Genomic DNA, 16744 nt, shown 5'->3' on the forward strand with positions numbered 1-16744 from the left:
TTTACTTATAAACTCGTATATGTATCCCGTGTTGGCGGGACCTATCTCCACACGTTTCTGATCGACTATGATCCTTTTACCCCATCTATTAACCTGACTGAGGTAAGGTGCGAGAGCAGACTGGGACTGGTAGACGTCCTGATGAAGACCGGCGTGACCTGTTCATTAAGGGCACAGTAAGACGGTCGAAACATGTTGGCATTGGCAGTTTAAGGAGGGGTGTTTTGGGAACTTGACACTCTCTATAAACACTTCCCATCCTTCACTATTTTTTATCCTGGCCGTAGAACCTATGAATAAAGGTCCAAAAGGTATTTACGAGCCAGTTTTAAGCACTTTCTAAACCTGCACTTTCTTCTATCACTGTACCCAGTCACAGGGTAACACTCATTTGGTTATCACTGTTTCTTCACTTCTTTGTTTTGTCTTATGTTTCCCCCTCCCTATGCTCGGCCCTGTGCGTGGCTACGCCAGGGCGTTTTGTTAGCAGACCCGATGATGAACCATGTCACACACATTTGTGTGTGAAGGAGGACAGTTTTCAAAACACACTTGTTTTGTCACTACATATCTGTTAATGTATCTTGTGTCGGGTGTGTTCCTCTCTACCCCTGGTTGTGTTAACATATTATATTAGGGGGTTCGGGTAGTGGAGATTTATTGACCCTCTCCCCTTTTGTGTGAGTTATGATTCCTAAAAGTGACACATGCTTGTAGCATGTGGTTTTGAAATAAAATTCTGAGGGAAGTGGAGCCCTTCTGAAAAGAAAGGAAAATTAAAGAGCTAAAGCAACAATGCTGTGGTAGGGTTGGCCTATTATATGTAAGTAGGAGACAATACTTTGCTTTTTCAGGAAGAGCAAGACAAGGACGCTGTGCACACCATCAATTTGGTAGGCTTTTCCGTGTGGGAAGTGAGATAGTGGGGAAAGCTGTATACTTTGACTGTTGTTGATTTCAGGGTGCATAGCAAGGTTGGATATAAGTGGTTGTTTAGAAATTGTGGAAGTGGGACATCTTCCAAAAAATAAACATACTGGGCCCGATTAACAAAAGTAATCTGAGACAAAATCCTAACTTTACGACGTTTGGTATTCACAAAGGGCCTTTAGGATTAGTAAAGTTAGGATTCCTAACTTTACTACTCCTAAACTGAGATAAAATCCTATCTTTATGACTTTCGGTATTCAAAAAAGGCATTTAGGAGTAGTAAAGTTAGGAATCCTAACTTTTATAGAGACTTCAGTAAGGCATGATTGAAGTGTCAGCACTTTAAGGTGTATTTACTCCTGAATGTAGAACTAATATCGTACTCCAAAGCTAAGATAGTGGATTCTGTCCATATCTGGTCTGGGAATGTTAGCTTTCTGAAAAGAGATGCACCATGAGGTAATAGGTTATTTTCTGTTCTTTTATAAGGATCAAAGCTATAGAGGATTCATTCTTTTTGATAGACAGGGGTTAGACTTCAAAGTGATTCAAACACAGCACAAGGAGGCCAACAGACAGTTTCATTACAGTATAGTAACTGGATACTTGGGGGAGACTGGACTTCAGTTCTTTTTAGTTCAGAAATCACAAATGTTATATGATTGTAATGACTTCTGCCCCTAATGCTGTCTGGCTTTGATCAAAAGCTTATCTAAGAGGTATCTAATCAGCATTATCCTTGGGACAAGCTTGGAGCACTCTACTGCAGGAATTAAACACATCCAACAGGCAGCTGGAAAAAGTGCAGGTCAAGGTAAGAGCTTGTACTGCTTTTAGAAATATTAAGCAGAGATGCAGAAAGAGAGGAAAAGCGAAATATTTATTCAGACTAAGGGCTGATTATGATAGCGGTTTTTCCGCGCCTCCGGGCCGGCTGAAGTGCCTGCTGGCCCGGAGGATGCGGAAAAACCGCTGCGGAGCCTTCAAAGGCCCCCACCAGATTAGGATGGCTGGGGGGTCAGGAAGACTGTCTGCAGCTTTTCCGCCGCAGTCGCCTTCGACCGCGGCGGAAAAGCTCTAACATGTCAGGCGGTGTCTATCAGACACCGCCAGGCATATTAGGATGTCTGCAGTTCTATGCCTTTCCACAGCGGCATTTCCGCCGTGGAAAGGCATATGGACTTTTGTTTGGGGGCCCGTTGCGGTCCCCCGGGGGTGAAGGTGGGGTGTTGGTTGCACATGGGGGGTACCTATGGTACCCCTCTGCCTTTGCGTGCACGAAGCGGCAGGCACCGCGCGGTGCCTGCCGCTTTGTGCATGCAAATGCACTGCTTTCATTTTTTACATTGCGGCGGGTGCTGCTTCAAGCAGCACCCGCCACAATGTAAAAAATACAGGATGTGACCGCCAGGGTGGCGGTCACATCCTAATTTGCACGGAGGGACCGCCGCTGCCCCTGTGGACGGTCCCTCCTACTCTGGGGTGGCGGACGGACGCAGGTCCGTCCGCCATCCTAATCGGCCCCAATGTTAGGATATATAACAGAAAAGATGGAGTGGGTAATTGGTGTGGCACAGCATCAGCTTGGCAAAGAAAGGAGCCAAGAAGCAGGTTTCAAGTATTCTGCTATCCACTCTCTGATACACAGGAGGAAGGGCAACATTTTAGCTTTGTCTTTTCCAATTACTTGTGCAAGCACTACATGGAGGAGGATGGATGGACAAGAGAAGACACATTGGACTACCGAGGCACCTAAGCACTTCCTTCCCTGCCAATGAAGTTCAAATAGCTCTTGCAAGAGGATGTCACAACTCATTAAATTAGGGCCACTTTGAGGGATACCTCAAGAAACAAGAATCGAGGTCCATAATCATGGTTTAGATGGCAATTTAGGCATAATTATTGACCTGTAGGGCCACCCATCATGGGGTATACATTATTGAATACACTATAACTTGATTGTTTTGAGGGAAACGTTGAAAAATACTCCATTTAACATAATGTTTCTCCTGCTTTCTTAGAGTTTCGCCACATCAATATGTTGACTTGTCTCAATACAGTGGCTATTCAATGTTCACTGTTAAACAGTTTAGCAGATTCGATCTCTTTGGTAGTTGGGCAAACAAATGTCCTTTAACTCAAAGAGGCTGGGCATAAAACACTTGGAAATCACAGCTCTGTTGTGATCTCTCACCTTTCCTTACGTGAATGACGGATTTATGCAAATAATGGCTGTACATGTTAAAAATGTATAAAATCTTTAGAAATAAAGAAAAAATATCATATTGATGTACACTTCTATACCAATTCATGATAACTTACAATTTTGAGCTTGCAAAAACTTATGAATGGAATCTCTAAATCTCCAAATGAAACATATTGCACTTTTTTCATATGTTACACGTATGAAACATCTCTTCACATATGTTTAACATTCTTTCTGGCAGGGAAAACTCGCTTTTTCAGGCACAAAACAAAGTATCGTTTTAGTAATGTCTGGATCATAGAACAGAAAAAGGCGAAGAGCCGCAATAGGCGTTTTCTGTTATTGATGATATCTGAGACTCCTCGCTAGAACAAGATAAATGAAAAGCATTAACAATGATATGAACAGATTTTCATTAAAAAGTGGAATTGAAACGAGAAAATCCGCCCACGCTGAGGACTTATACACCGCAAACATTTCTGTGTGTTTTATAGGAAAGCTGCATCTTCATTATTCTTCGGAAAATCTTTCTAAAGCTATTTCAGAGTAGTTTGGAGAGAGGGAGAGGGGGAGAAGGGAAGAGAGGAAGAAAAAAAGAGAGAGAGAGAAATGGATGAGACATGGGAAGAGAGGGAGGGAGAGAGACTGTTTTCTCATAAAATGAGTTTATTATTTCATGAATGTTTCTTATTTCCAATAACTTAAAATGGAGTGCCTTCATCATATATGATGAAATATACATATTTTTATTTAGATAAGGGGCTAATGTATTTTGTTAGGAAATAACTCATCATTTAAGATTTCATAGTAATGTTCGAAAGCAATAATGTTTGCATCATTACCAGTATTTCTTCAGTTTGAAACTACAGAACCATGATGGTCAATACACATTTGTGACATACACACTTTCTTTACACGTGGTATGGTTGCAGGAACATACTATCTTAGTGGAACAGAACGAGGGGGACCTGCTTTCAGAGTCATACTGTAACTAACCAACCTCAAACCCTAAAGGAAGGACTATTATCAAACAATGAGACATAAAAAATAATTCTGAAATTCAATTTTGCATTCAGTGTGAAGCAATCAAAAATAAAATCCTCATATAAAAAAATTCCCCATTGAAAATGAAAATAGTCACAATGCTAGTATTTCAATCGGAAAAAACAAAAATAGAATATACAAAGAAACAGTTAAAAATAGGATAGTTAAATAGTTGGACATGGCAACCTCTTCAGATTACTTTTGAGAGCTTGTGTTGGGTGTAGGGTGAGATTTATATCACTGAAGGATTTTAACTTCGGATTTAGAAACTTTTAAGGAACTCACAATGTTGAGAGGGGCCAATCTTGAGTCTTTGACAAATTTGGGTTTTACAGGACTGGATAGTTGCCGGGTAGGGTCATGCTCAAACAAGGTCCAATTGGCAAAAGTGAGGTCTTGATAAATTTAGAAGCTGCAATGGGCTTCGGACACCATGAAGTTGGACACAATTTGCATGGTTTCCTGTGAATCTGTACCTGTGATCTTTCAAGTTAAATTCCTGACACCACAACTTTACTTCAGCCAGGGCAATTCCAAAACCATCAAACTGAAGTTTCTGAAATACAGATTAGGGATCCTGCCCAGCAGAGAGCATCAACCACCATGGCTCAGGAGTAATGGTCAGGAAGTCTGTCCGCTCTGCAACCTAGCAAATGGAGACATACTCCACACGACCTGTCTCTGCGAAGAGCTTCGACAAGTCTGCCGACAGCTATTAAGGGACCAGCTCAAGCAGATAGGGACCAGCAAGCGCAGGAAGGCTGTGCTTGCATGCTTGAACCCTGCGAACACAAAACTGAATTGTAGATACGTTAAGTTTTTGACCACGGTAGAGCAAAGACTACCAAATCTACAACTTGTGGCTAGCACGGGTTCTGGCACCTAGCTGACGAAATTTGGGCTACAAACGCCGGCCGGGCTCAGGGAACTCTGCTAGACAATTATTCTCGGTCCCTCACCGCATGGACTTTGATAAGGACAATTACACAGACTATTCTCACCATGTTTTATGAAATTGTTTTAAATGCATCGATTGTATTGGTTTTAATTAACTATACAAAATAAAATTTATCTTATCTTATTAAAAAAAAGTTCCAATGAGAACTAAACTAAAAGTCAAGTTGTGATTGTCTTGGGCTCAGTGGCTTAACGTTTTGGTACTAAAGGAGGTTTAAGTTTCAGATTTTAAAATAAGGAAAATATTTTTTTAAACTTCACCAATCACTTCCCAATTCCTAAACAAAAGTCTTCAGTTACCTAATCCGCATACTCAAAAACTTGGTGCGAAACAAAGGTTCCAGCCCCCAGGGAACCAGTTCATCCCCATAATTGGTTTCATTTCAGTTTTAGGATCCTGCACTTTAGTTGAATGGGAATCCCACACAGATCAGCAGTATTTTTTGATTTCACAGGACCCGCTCTGAGCCACAGTTTTCAGAAGCAAATATTCTCTGGTACAAAAAGAATACTATCCACACAAGACAATAGGCCCACTTTATCTGGGAACCAGTTAAGAAAGTTGACAGGTTCCAATTAAGGAGTAAGTCTTGTCCAGAAACAGAATTCACTTGGTGGGTCTGACAAATCCCAATGATTCTCCATAGGTGTCCAGGGACTGTTTTGCATGTCATTTCCTTTTCAAAGTCTTAAGCAACTAAAAATATATATATATCCTTATATGAGGAAATGCCCCCTCACCTGTGGGAAATGGGCTGTCAGTCAGACACCAGCTCAGATTACACAGAAGCTCATTGAATGCTCTGCAGGGGACTCTACTACTTGGTCAAGAAGAATGTGGGACTGGAACTAAGTGGGGTGATCTAGATACCACTTCTATACACATTTTCTAAACAGGGGATGTGCATCCACTGTCCCTGGCTTTAGAAATGGTTTAAGGTTGTTTTCTTTCGAGATACGGCCTTTGTGCAAAGTAATGTTTCCCACAGCAGGTAGCAGGCGACTGGCTTTAGGCAGGACTACTCAAAACGTGGGCATATTGAAGTATACATTAACTGCAGCTGGCTATCATCTGCATGTCTGTAGCAGTAATCAGAGACGAGCTAATGAACAAGACCATCCTAGAAACGTCCTCAGTCTGATGACCAGAAACTGCAGTCCCTCCATCTCTGACACCAAATGGCAGTGCTCAGGAAGATCTAATAGGTAGCTGTTTGCTAACAAGAACTTTATAGATTTCTAAAGTAAGCCTTGCCCCAATCCTCCTTACTTCGGTGTCTGGTTTCTACCCTCTAGTGGACACCCTCACAAAACACAGCATTGCCATCACCACCTTAAGTGTTGTACCCAGGGCAGGGAAAATTAGACCACTGTGTAGTATGAAATAACACTTGGCGTGCCTCTCCAGGTCACAAACAGGTCCTGACCTTTGAGTCGTCAGGGACAGACCTAGAACTCCTCACACACTCCAGGTTAATGTAATGATAGGGCCTAAATAAAATTCACTGTAACAGTTTTGCATGCAGTTGGCCACTCAGGTCATGGGCATATGTCTGTTTACCATGCACAGGATATTCCTGATATTCCTGTCCCAGCACTTCCATTTATATAATTCTTTAAAAAGAAACAAGGAACAAAATACAGGGAATTTCTCTCTTCCTCCCACAAACAAATTCAGCTGTAAATCCAGTTACTTTGCAAACAGTACAAACACACTCTGCTGGTCTTGGGACAGACACAAGTCAGCCCCTTTGGTTCCTAAAAGTAATTACATCTCAGGCAGACCACCGCAGAGAAAATGGGCTAGTCTAGAAAGATGGTCTACACCTTGAAATGAAATGAAATGAAATGAAGTGAGTCTTATAACGCGCTACTAAGCCCAAAGGCATCAAGGCGCCTACCATAGAAGAAATCAAAATGACCAGATAACCAGCACTACGGGTATGCCTTTGAGAATAGCCACGTTTTAAGAGCTTTCCGAAACTTCAGGACCGACAATTGGGATTTAATTTCTAGGGGAAGGCTGTTCCACAGCTTGGGGGCTACCGTTGAAAACGCCCTCCCACCCCATTTACTTCTTCCAACACGAGGCACCACCAACAAGCTCTTAGTTGAGGAGCGGAGGTCTCTGCCCGGTGCATAAGGAAGCAACAATTTCCTCACACCACCGGCCCCCTTGCCAGCAAGTGCCCCATAGGTCAAGCAAACAATCTTAAAGACAATCCTGGACTCAATAGAAGCCAGTGCAGGCTTTTCCTAGCAGCTTAAAGAATACATTTCTTAATGACACGTCCTCCTATTTTGAAAATGTGTCCTAAAAAGACTTTGCTAGATGCTAGCTTATCCACCCACATGCACATTTAGCCATGTTAGAATAGGCTAAATTTCCTTTTTCCCAGCGTGAGATATAATTTTCTCAAAGATTACAGCCTACAAAGGAAACATGTGATAAATAAATTTGCCCACGTCTTAAAAGTAAAAAAAAGAAATATTAAATCCATTTGGAAAATTCTTTCTTTCAGAAGAAACTGCACTGAGGTGTCTGAAATAAAACCTATCATTGCTTCCATTAGCAATTTATAGCCGTATGCACTTTTTACTGGTTGCAAGATATTGGTCACAATTTGTAACCAGTATTTTTGCAACCAGTAAAGATTTTTTTGAACCGACCTATGTTCTACCAGGTCAGTTAATAAAAATCTGAAACGTCGTGGTTCAGAATTCGACTTACCTAATGCATCTTTTTTTTAAATGCAACTCTTTTCTCTGCATTTAAAGAAAAATAAAAGATTTTAAACCATTTTCTACGAGTAGAAAAGGGTCCGGTGGACCACTACATATTTCTAAAATTTCTTTTTGACCATTCACAAAGGGGCCCCTTCCCATTTGCAAATGGGTACCACTACCTTTCAGTAGCTTTAAAAATATTACTGGCTTAATGTTGTGTAATGGGATTTTGGGTGCAAAACATTACAATATACTATAAGGAATCTGTTTGTTGATGCGATGGTTTAACGCCCCTTCCAAATACGTAAACAGTATAGTTTCCTACATCCATTTAGAAATTCGTAAATGGTTACAGAATTGCTAAATGGGTTTATTACATTTGAAAAAACACATTTATTGGTCGCAAACGTGATTTACCGAAATACAGAGTTTGCGACCAGAAAATGCCTTCCTACTCCTGTCTGGTAATTATTTGAGATATGAAACCACTTTGTTCAATGCTAACAGTTAACTTTATCATCTACAAAATAACAGAGACATACTGGCACATGCATCAACGTGGGCTTTTGCGATTCCTAAATAGCGATTTTTAAGGAATCGCTATTTAGGAATCGCTAAAGCCTATGCATGTAGGAATCGCTATAAAAATAGCGATTCCTAAACATTCCTTAATTGCTACTCGCAAATTGCTAGTCGCAATTAAGGAATGCTGTCCCATTCATTCTTATGGGCCTACAGGCCCATAGGAATGAATTGAAAATTGCATGAGCAATTTGCGAGTACCAGGTGGTACTCGCAAATTGCTCATGCAATTTCAAGAGTGCAAGGGTGTCAAAATGACACCCTGTTGCACCCCTGAAATTGATCTCTGCACATATGTTGCACACACACATGCCCCAAGGGCATGTGTGTGCGCAACATGAAACTTTGAAAAATGCACAAAAGCGCATTTTTCAAAGTTTTTGCAAATTACCATGAAGTTCAACTTTATTGTAATTTGCTACTCCTATTAGCGAAATCGCTAATTTTTTTACTTTCATGCATTGCATTTAGGGAATCTCAATTTGGGATTCCTTAAATGCAATCGCAATTTAAGGAATCGCAATTTAGATATTCCTTAAATTGCGATTTTTGCATTTGGGATGATGCATCCCAAATGCAAAAATACTGGGGGCAAAGAGGCGGATTCTGAGAATCTGTCCGTTTGCGGACAGTTTTTGGTTTGATGCATGGGGCCCATAATTCAGAATCATTGCAATAATATATTAAGTTACTTAGGGCCAGATATAGGAGCCCTAATACCGGTCGGTAACGGCCGAATTCGGCTGTTACCGAACTGTATTTGGATTTTCAGATGTAGGGGCCAATATTTTACAGAATCTGTAAATTTACCGATTCAGTAAATTTACCGATTCTGTAAAATACCGAATCGGTAATTTTACCGATTCGGTAAATCCAAATGTAGGTGACACTCCTGAGAGTGCCACAGGCCCTTAAGAGTCGGTATTTTACCACACAATCCTATTGTGTGGTAAAATACCGAATCCAGGTGTGCATGCAGGGCATGTCTGTGTGTCACATGTCACACATGCCTTTACTTGGGGTGCTAGAGGGTTTCAAAGTGACACCCCCTGCACCCTTGCAACATTCGGTATTTACCGAATCGTTAAATACCGATTCGGTATTTCCCATTGATTCCTATGGGCTTCACAGCCCATAGGAATCAATGGGAAATACCGATTCGGTATTTACCGAATCGGTAAATACCAAATGTTACCGATTCGGTAATTCAATTTTAAAAATTACCTACATCTCTCTCCTTCATATTTACCGATTCATAAATACCGAATCTGTAAAATTCGGTATTTATGAGTCGGTAAATTGAAGTTCCCTATATCTGGCCCTGAGTGACTTAACTGATTGTATTCTTTAAGATTTTGCAGGCCCCGTGAGATTTTGACAGAAATGTTAGTTAGAGGTTATATACTCCTTTAGTGGCAGTCTAGTGTTACTTCAACCTGTAGAAGAGCAGAGAATATGTTTGTAGAATCTAATCACAGGCTCTAGCCTCAAACCACAGCACAGGCTCAAACCAAAAGGTAAAAAAGCAGAAAAAACTAGGGATTTTTTTTTCTAGAGCTCGCTTACGTCCTCAAACATATAATATAAACTAAACAAAACATGCGCTTTTTGATATCCAGTGAATTTCTATTTCCACATTTTCTGGCATTTCACAACCTCGTTGAATAAACAATTAATAATGACATATTCTCAGGGGCAGATTTACTAATTTGTCAAGCATTGAAGGGCAACAAGCAAAGCTGCTGTGCTGTGTGAAAAGGAGACAGCAGAAATGTGTCATATCAACTAAGGTATGGTGCATTTCTGCTGCTTCCTAGTGCCTAGAACCAACAGAGGCACCCTTGCACCATAGTCAAAGAGTGTCATGTCACAGCCAGGATTGATGCTGTGTAGGAAAGGACACCTTTCTGCACAAAAACAATCATTAACTGTGTTTTCCTCTTTCTACGTGTGCTGAAAATGTATCACACTTGGTAAGAGGAAATAATGAGGAGAAATAAAGATATTTCTCTTCATTACATCTCACTGAGGAATGCCTAACGTTTTGAGGCATTCCCAGATTTACGAGTCTTTGTATGTCTGGAAATGCACCAAAATTCATGGGTTGATACACAGGAAAGCCCATGCTCCACCCATGGAAGGCCTACAAGTGGGAATGTAACACAATACAATGCATAGCATTACATTTCTTAACAAAGTCATGCAAGACAGGCCTTGTGTCACTTTGTAAATATTACTGAAACTTTTACATTGTCCTTGCGTCACCTAAGGTCTCATAAATATGGGCCTTAGAGTTTTTCTAAATATACACTATAGCAATAGCAGTATAGCGATAGACACCATCCTTAGCTTCTAACAATCATCCACCTATCTGTGAATATAGCCAGATGAATTCACTCTGGCACATCTGCCATTAGTAAATCACCTGTGCTGAACTGCTTTCCCTTTCCAGGCTCAACAACGGCCACCTGCAATGCTTCAACTTCTCTGCTTTGAGTCCCTCTTGTTGCAGTGCTCAAGCCAGCTCCGACCTTCTTCTGTGTGTGTGTACTGTTGGACAGTTTGGCCTTAGATCATAGTGCTATTTCCTGGCCAAACACACCACACTGCCCATGGTGCAGACCCATTTGTGGCCCGGTGAGAGATACGTCTGTGGATGGCTGTGCTGTTACCATATTCTTTTGGGTTTATGTACTCTTTTTATCCTTTGCAATCTTAGCACTCTTTCACCTCGCTCCATTTATTGATCTGACCATGCCACCCTATTGCATAAAATGCACAGATGTTGGACTGTGGGCCAACTTCACTTCACTGGTTGGCTAGTTTGGAGAAGCACCCATCACCCTTTGCTTTGGGACAGTGTGAATCACATCTTGGATCAGCTGAAAGGAGTATTTCTGTCTCTTTATCATTCTTTTGGCTATTGGGTGCATTACTCCATCGCCTAGGAAGCCATTCCTTTGCAATTAATGAAGCTCATTGCTTTCATAATGTGCAGGAATATTCGGTACAAGTAAAAACCATCTTGACAATAAGGTGTTCCTTTTTAAAGGTTACACCTTCTACATTATAACAATGTGCTTACTTGAAGTATGAATGAAATGGGCCTATCGCACCTGTGGAATTCCCCATTCACCACAATGTCCCCGTCAAAAAATAGCCTCAAAGAGATCTACTGGAAAAAGGTTGGACATGAAGAGTTTAGGCGCTATGATCCTACTTCACTCTCTGAGCTCTTCCTTCAGATCAAACCATGCCTGAGACTCGAGCCCTATTGGGATATTATTAAAAAGCCTTTGGATCGAAAACTCTACTTCCAAATTAAATCAGGATCTTTGCCCCCAAATACATAGGATCATATGTGCATGTGCTTTTTGCCCGCCCTGCTTACTCTGGCCCGCGGAAGTCTTGGCTGGCCCAGCTCTTTAAGAACACAAGATCACACAACATAGCCCTGCAAATTCTCTGCTCTAATCCATCACCCGGTACGCTATCCCGGTGGCTAAATTTATGAGGTGGATGTGGCACATACGTTCCAAACAAATCAGGGCTGGCAAATGATCATGATGAAATCCTTCAATATTGCGTAGGTGCAAGTGGGCATATCAGGACTTGAGGCGCCCATTATACCTGCCAAGGCACTTGAGACTATTTTGCACCTGTTGTTTTTTAACTTTGTTTTACCCCGTTTTCTTTTATTCTACGCAAATTCTTTCAAAAGATTCTTGACCCCTTGTATGCCCAGACAAACTAATGTATAGCCTGCTGTATTTTTTCTACTAAAGTCTTCTTGAAATCTTGAAATCTAGAGGAATTGGATGAATAAAAACTGATTTTAGGAAGTATCTTCATCTATACTAATATAATAAAGAGAGAGCCCAAACCTTTGAGGCGGGTAATCTCAGGAACCACAGCACCAATCACAACACCCAATACAGCGTTGGAAAGAGCAGTTGCAGCAGAAGGACATAGGCTATGCAGACGCCCACCATATACATTTAAAAGGTAAAAGAACCGTGCCAGCAAAATAGTCCCTTGTCTGCGTTGTGCTGTGGGCGTGTGCTGGGGGGCGTGACAAATGCTGGGAGCGTGTGGTACGTTCCGCCCTTCATGCCATGCCTCATATCGTGTGCTGGGGGCGTGGGCGTGTGCGGGCGCGGGATTACGGAAAAAAAGCGAGTGTTGTGCCCAATATTTCATTGTTTTTTCTTCCCAGGTTCTGTACATTCCAGCTCTGGGTGTCCACCCTGCTCCCTTTAAATACCCCTGCACCCCATAATCATAACCCACCCGTACTCCTTAAAATACCCCAACACCCTTAAGCACTAACCCATCTTAACCCTATAAATATACCCTGTACCCCAAAACCCAAACCTATCCCTAAACCCTAAAAATACCCCTGTACCCCAAAACCCAAACCCAAACCTAGCCCTGAACCCTATAAATACCCCTGTACCTCAAAACCCAAACCTACCCCTGAACCCTAAAAATACCCCTGTACCCCAAAACCCAAACCTAGCCCTGAACCCTAAAAATACCCCTATACCCCAAAACCCAAACCTACCCCTGAACCCTAAAATACCCCTGCACCCCAAAACCCAAACCTACCCCTGAACACTAAAAATACCCCTGTACTCCAAAACTCAAACCTAGCCCTGAACCATAAAAATAACCCTGTACCCCAAAACCCAAACCTACCCCTGAACCCTAAAAATTCGTTGTAAATGTATGCGTGGTAAAAGCATATAAAATGTAATGCCATGCATTATAATGGCATTGCGGAGTCATGGTACTTTCGTAATGAAAGTATGCGGAGTGATGGTATGCGGAAAGAAAGTTGTGGAATAATGGGTGTTTACCCTCCCCCGGTAAGTACATTGGTGGCACGGCGGCCCACATCTCCAGCAACAAACTCACATTTTTTCACCACTGATTTGAAAAATGCACATGTCTCTCTCATTTATGGCCAGCACCGACATACACTTTTAGACACACCTCCCGCCACAAGTTCTAGAATTGCGAACTTTAGAGCTGGGGAGCTACGTTCGAATCTCGGCATCAGCTCAACATCCTGTGATTCCAGGCAAATCGCTTTGTCTCCCCGTGCCTACCACAAATGAATGTGTTCTTCTGTAATGTAAATTGTGCTCATGCCATGTTGTCGAGTTCGCGCTATATAATATTGCAAGGAAAAATAAAGTAGGTAAACTCGAGTTCACACACTACTGAACGCGCACTCTTAAGTGCATCAGCAGTGCACTGTGAATCGGAGCGTTTCACAGGCCTGTCACAGATAAGAAATGCTATCAAAACGAAATCCTACCACACAATATACTACTGGCCGGCAGCAATTCATACCCGGACAACGTCAGGACGGGCTGCTAGTTTTTACTAAATTGATTCTGCCAAAGATAGTCAAGGGTGCCCTCCCCATCATCAGAGCTTTTACTTTCACTAATGCTTTCACAAGATTTACTTCTGAAATTTCATTGATGTCCTGCATAATTTTTAATCACAGATATCTCATATCATTTTGAATCAGGGGGTTATCCCTCTTCTGGTTCCAAACCATAATCTCAGCTTTCTCTGCATTCATATCGTAGGCTGAAACCTTACAAAAATATGTGGATATCTGCAATATGGCAGGGAGGGCCATGGCTAGGTCAGATGTAAAGACCATAAGATCATCTGCATATAGGGACACCTTCTTCTCCCATTCATTGCAACAAAAAGGGGAAATAGTAGTCTAATTTCTAGGTTAAGCTACTAAAGTCTCAATATAAAGTTTAAACAATAACGGGAATAGGGGTCAGCCTTGTCTGGTGACTCTATACATTTTAAAAGTTGAGGTTAAGTTCCCATTCACTAGAATTCTTGTCCTCATAACTTAATTGTTCTACAAACATTTGCATCCAGTTTTTAGTTGTTTTAGGATGGTAGTGAGTTAGGTCCAAAGTACCCTACTGAAGGCATTTGTTGCATCTATCTTTACAACAGCGAAGAGGTTATTATAAGTAGCAGCAAAATCTATAGACCGAATAAGGGTGTACATTAATTCATGGAGATATCTACCTTTTACAAAGCCTTTCTGGTCTCCATGTAGTAGCCCCCAACTACTTTACTCAACCTCTCAGCCAAGACCTTTGTGAACATTTCATAATCACAATTGAGATCTGAAATTGTTCTAAAGACTCGCAGCACATAGATTATTTCGCTGGTTTCAGGATTAGCGTAACTGCCGCTTCATTCCAGGATTTTGGCAACTGCGTACCCTTCTCTAGACTCTCCTCAAACATAGTTGTCATAAATGGAATTAAAGAATCCCCAAGAGCTTTATATAATTCTACTGGTATACCATCTGGGCCTGTCGCTTTACCTCCTTTACTTCAGCCTATTACCACTCTGATCTCTTCTTGGCTGACAGGTTGATTCAAGAGTGCCTGTTTTATGGATTTGGGTTGACTTTAGCTTGTTAATAATGCAAGCCTTATTGAGACAAAGCCACAAGAGCTTATTGCTCAGTTTTTTAACATTTGAGTATATTCAGTATGTGATCAATATAGAAATTGATGTTCTTTTGCACATTTGCACATATATTAGTTTGAGCAACTCTTTTCTTCCTTTGCTTCTCACATTATTATTATTATTATTACTTACAACAATAAAAATAGTAACAATAATAATTGGAGCAGTAGTAGTATCATCATTAATTATAATTAATAATAAGAATAGTTGTATAATTCTGTATATTCTGCTGCCTGTAAGTGCTGCAAGAGTCCAGGCTCATCTAACAAGTGTTGTTTGTACATCCTGGATTATTAAGCACAGAGCAACTCATGTGATAATATAGAAATACTTTCTTGTTGCTTCATCATATTAAACACGCTTCTGTGTCTTACCTCGGCTGTTCCTCAAATTCCTGTCATGTTAGTATTAATAGACTCTTGTTTTCATGCAGAATTTCCTGACACAATTGTGCCATTTGTAAATAATTAGTATTAGTATTGATATTGGTGTTATCTAAGTTATCATATTTAATTCACTGACTTTGGAAGAATTAAATTGTGAATTTACCCTATCCATGACATGAACTTGGGACTCTCAAATGAATGCACTGTGTAGTGATGAACTCACTGTCTGTATTGATGCAGGAGCCTTGAAGACACTGCATACATTGCTGGAAGTGAACAGCACTACATTTGCAAGTCTTTTTCTGTGCAAACACTGGCCTGTTTCTGCATGGTATTATATGGTTGCATCAGTTTTAATTTTTCAAGCAATGACAGGCAAACTTTGGCAACACCAACTAGCCTGACACTAAAGCATGTTAACATGATTTGTAATGCGTATACTTTAATGAGTTACCACTGTAAAAGCAGACCAATTGGTTTTGCCAATGCTTGCCATATAAAATTAAAATTCAAAAAGGAAACACTACAGTGACTAAAAAACTTGAAACTCATTCTGCAGGAACTTCACACTCATTTGCCTGCAAGGTAAATCACTCCTGGTGCTTTTCCAGCTAGTTTGCTGATTTACCAGAATTCAAATATATCAAAAGAAGTGTCAGCCTTAATCCTACACATTAGCAGCAAATTAATATTTATCATATGTAAGCTTCCAAGCATTGATTTAAATGCCATTTTTGAGGGAATGTTTTAAAGGTTGAAGTCTATATTATGTAAAGATGGAATAATTGTTTTTCTCTTAAAGTGTACCATTGCATTCTGGTTAGTGTTAGACCTGACATCCTAGGGTTTGTGTTCTTAAGACTTTTTGCCTTCATTCCCCTATTTCGCTCAACTAGTTGTTGTTGGCATTAGGACTTTGTGCACCTTACCTCTGCTAACCAGTGATATAGAAGCACAAGCATCAAGATAAGGAATTACGATTCCTTAATATCGTTTTTAAGGAATCGCTATTTAGGAGTCGCAATTCCTTATGCACGTAGGAATCGCAAAATAAATAGCGATTCCTACACATTCCCTAATAGCAAAGTGCAAATTGCGATTCACTATTAGGGAATGCATTCCCATTCCCCTCTAGGCCCATAGGAATGAATGAGAAAGCATTCGCAATTTGCAATTACCAAATTGCGAAAGCAAGAGCGATAGGGGGTCTAAGGCACCCCTGATGCAGACCCAAAAAAGGTAAGTCTTTCTACTTTCCAACTGACCAGACCCTCTAGACCTGACCAGGTCCTGTGCTGCTAGCCTTTGAGGGAGTGACGCCTGACCCCCAAGTGCTGTCTTCAAGGGCCTGGGTCCTTGGCTGGAGTTGGAATGTACACCTCCCAGC

This window comes from Lissotriton helveticus, chromosome 5_1 (genome assembly GCF_964261635.1).
Source record: "Lissotriton helveticus chromosome 5_1, aLisHel1.1, whole genome shotgun sequence".
Taxonomy (NCBI): Eukaryota; Metazoa; Chordata; class Amphibia; order Caudata; family Salamandridae; genus Lissotriton; species Lissotriton helveticus.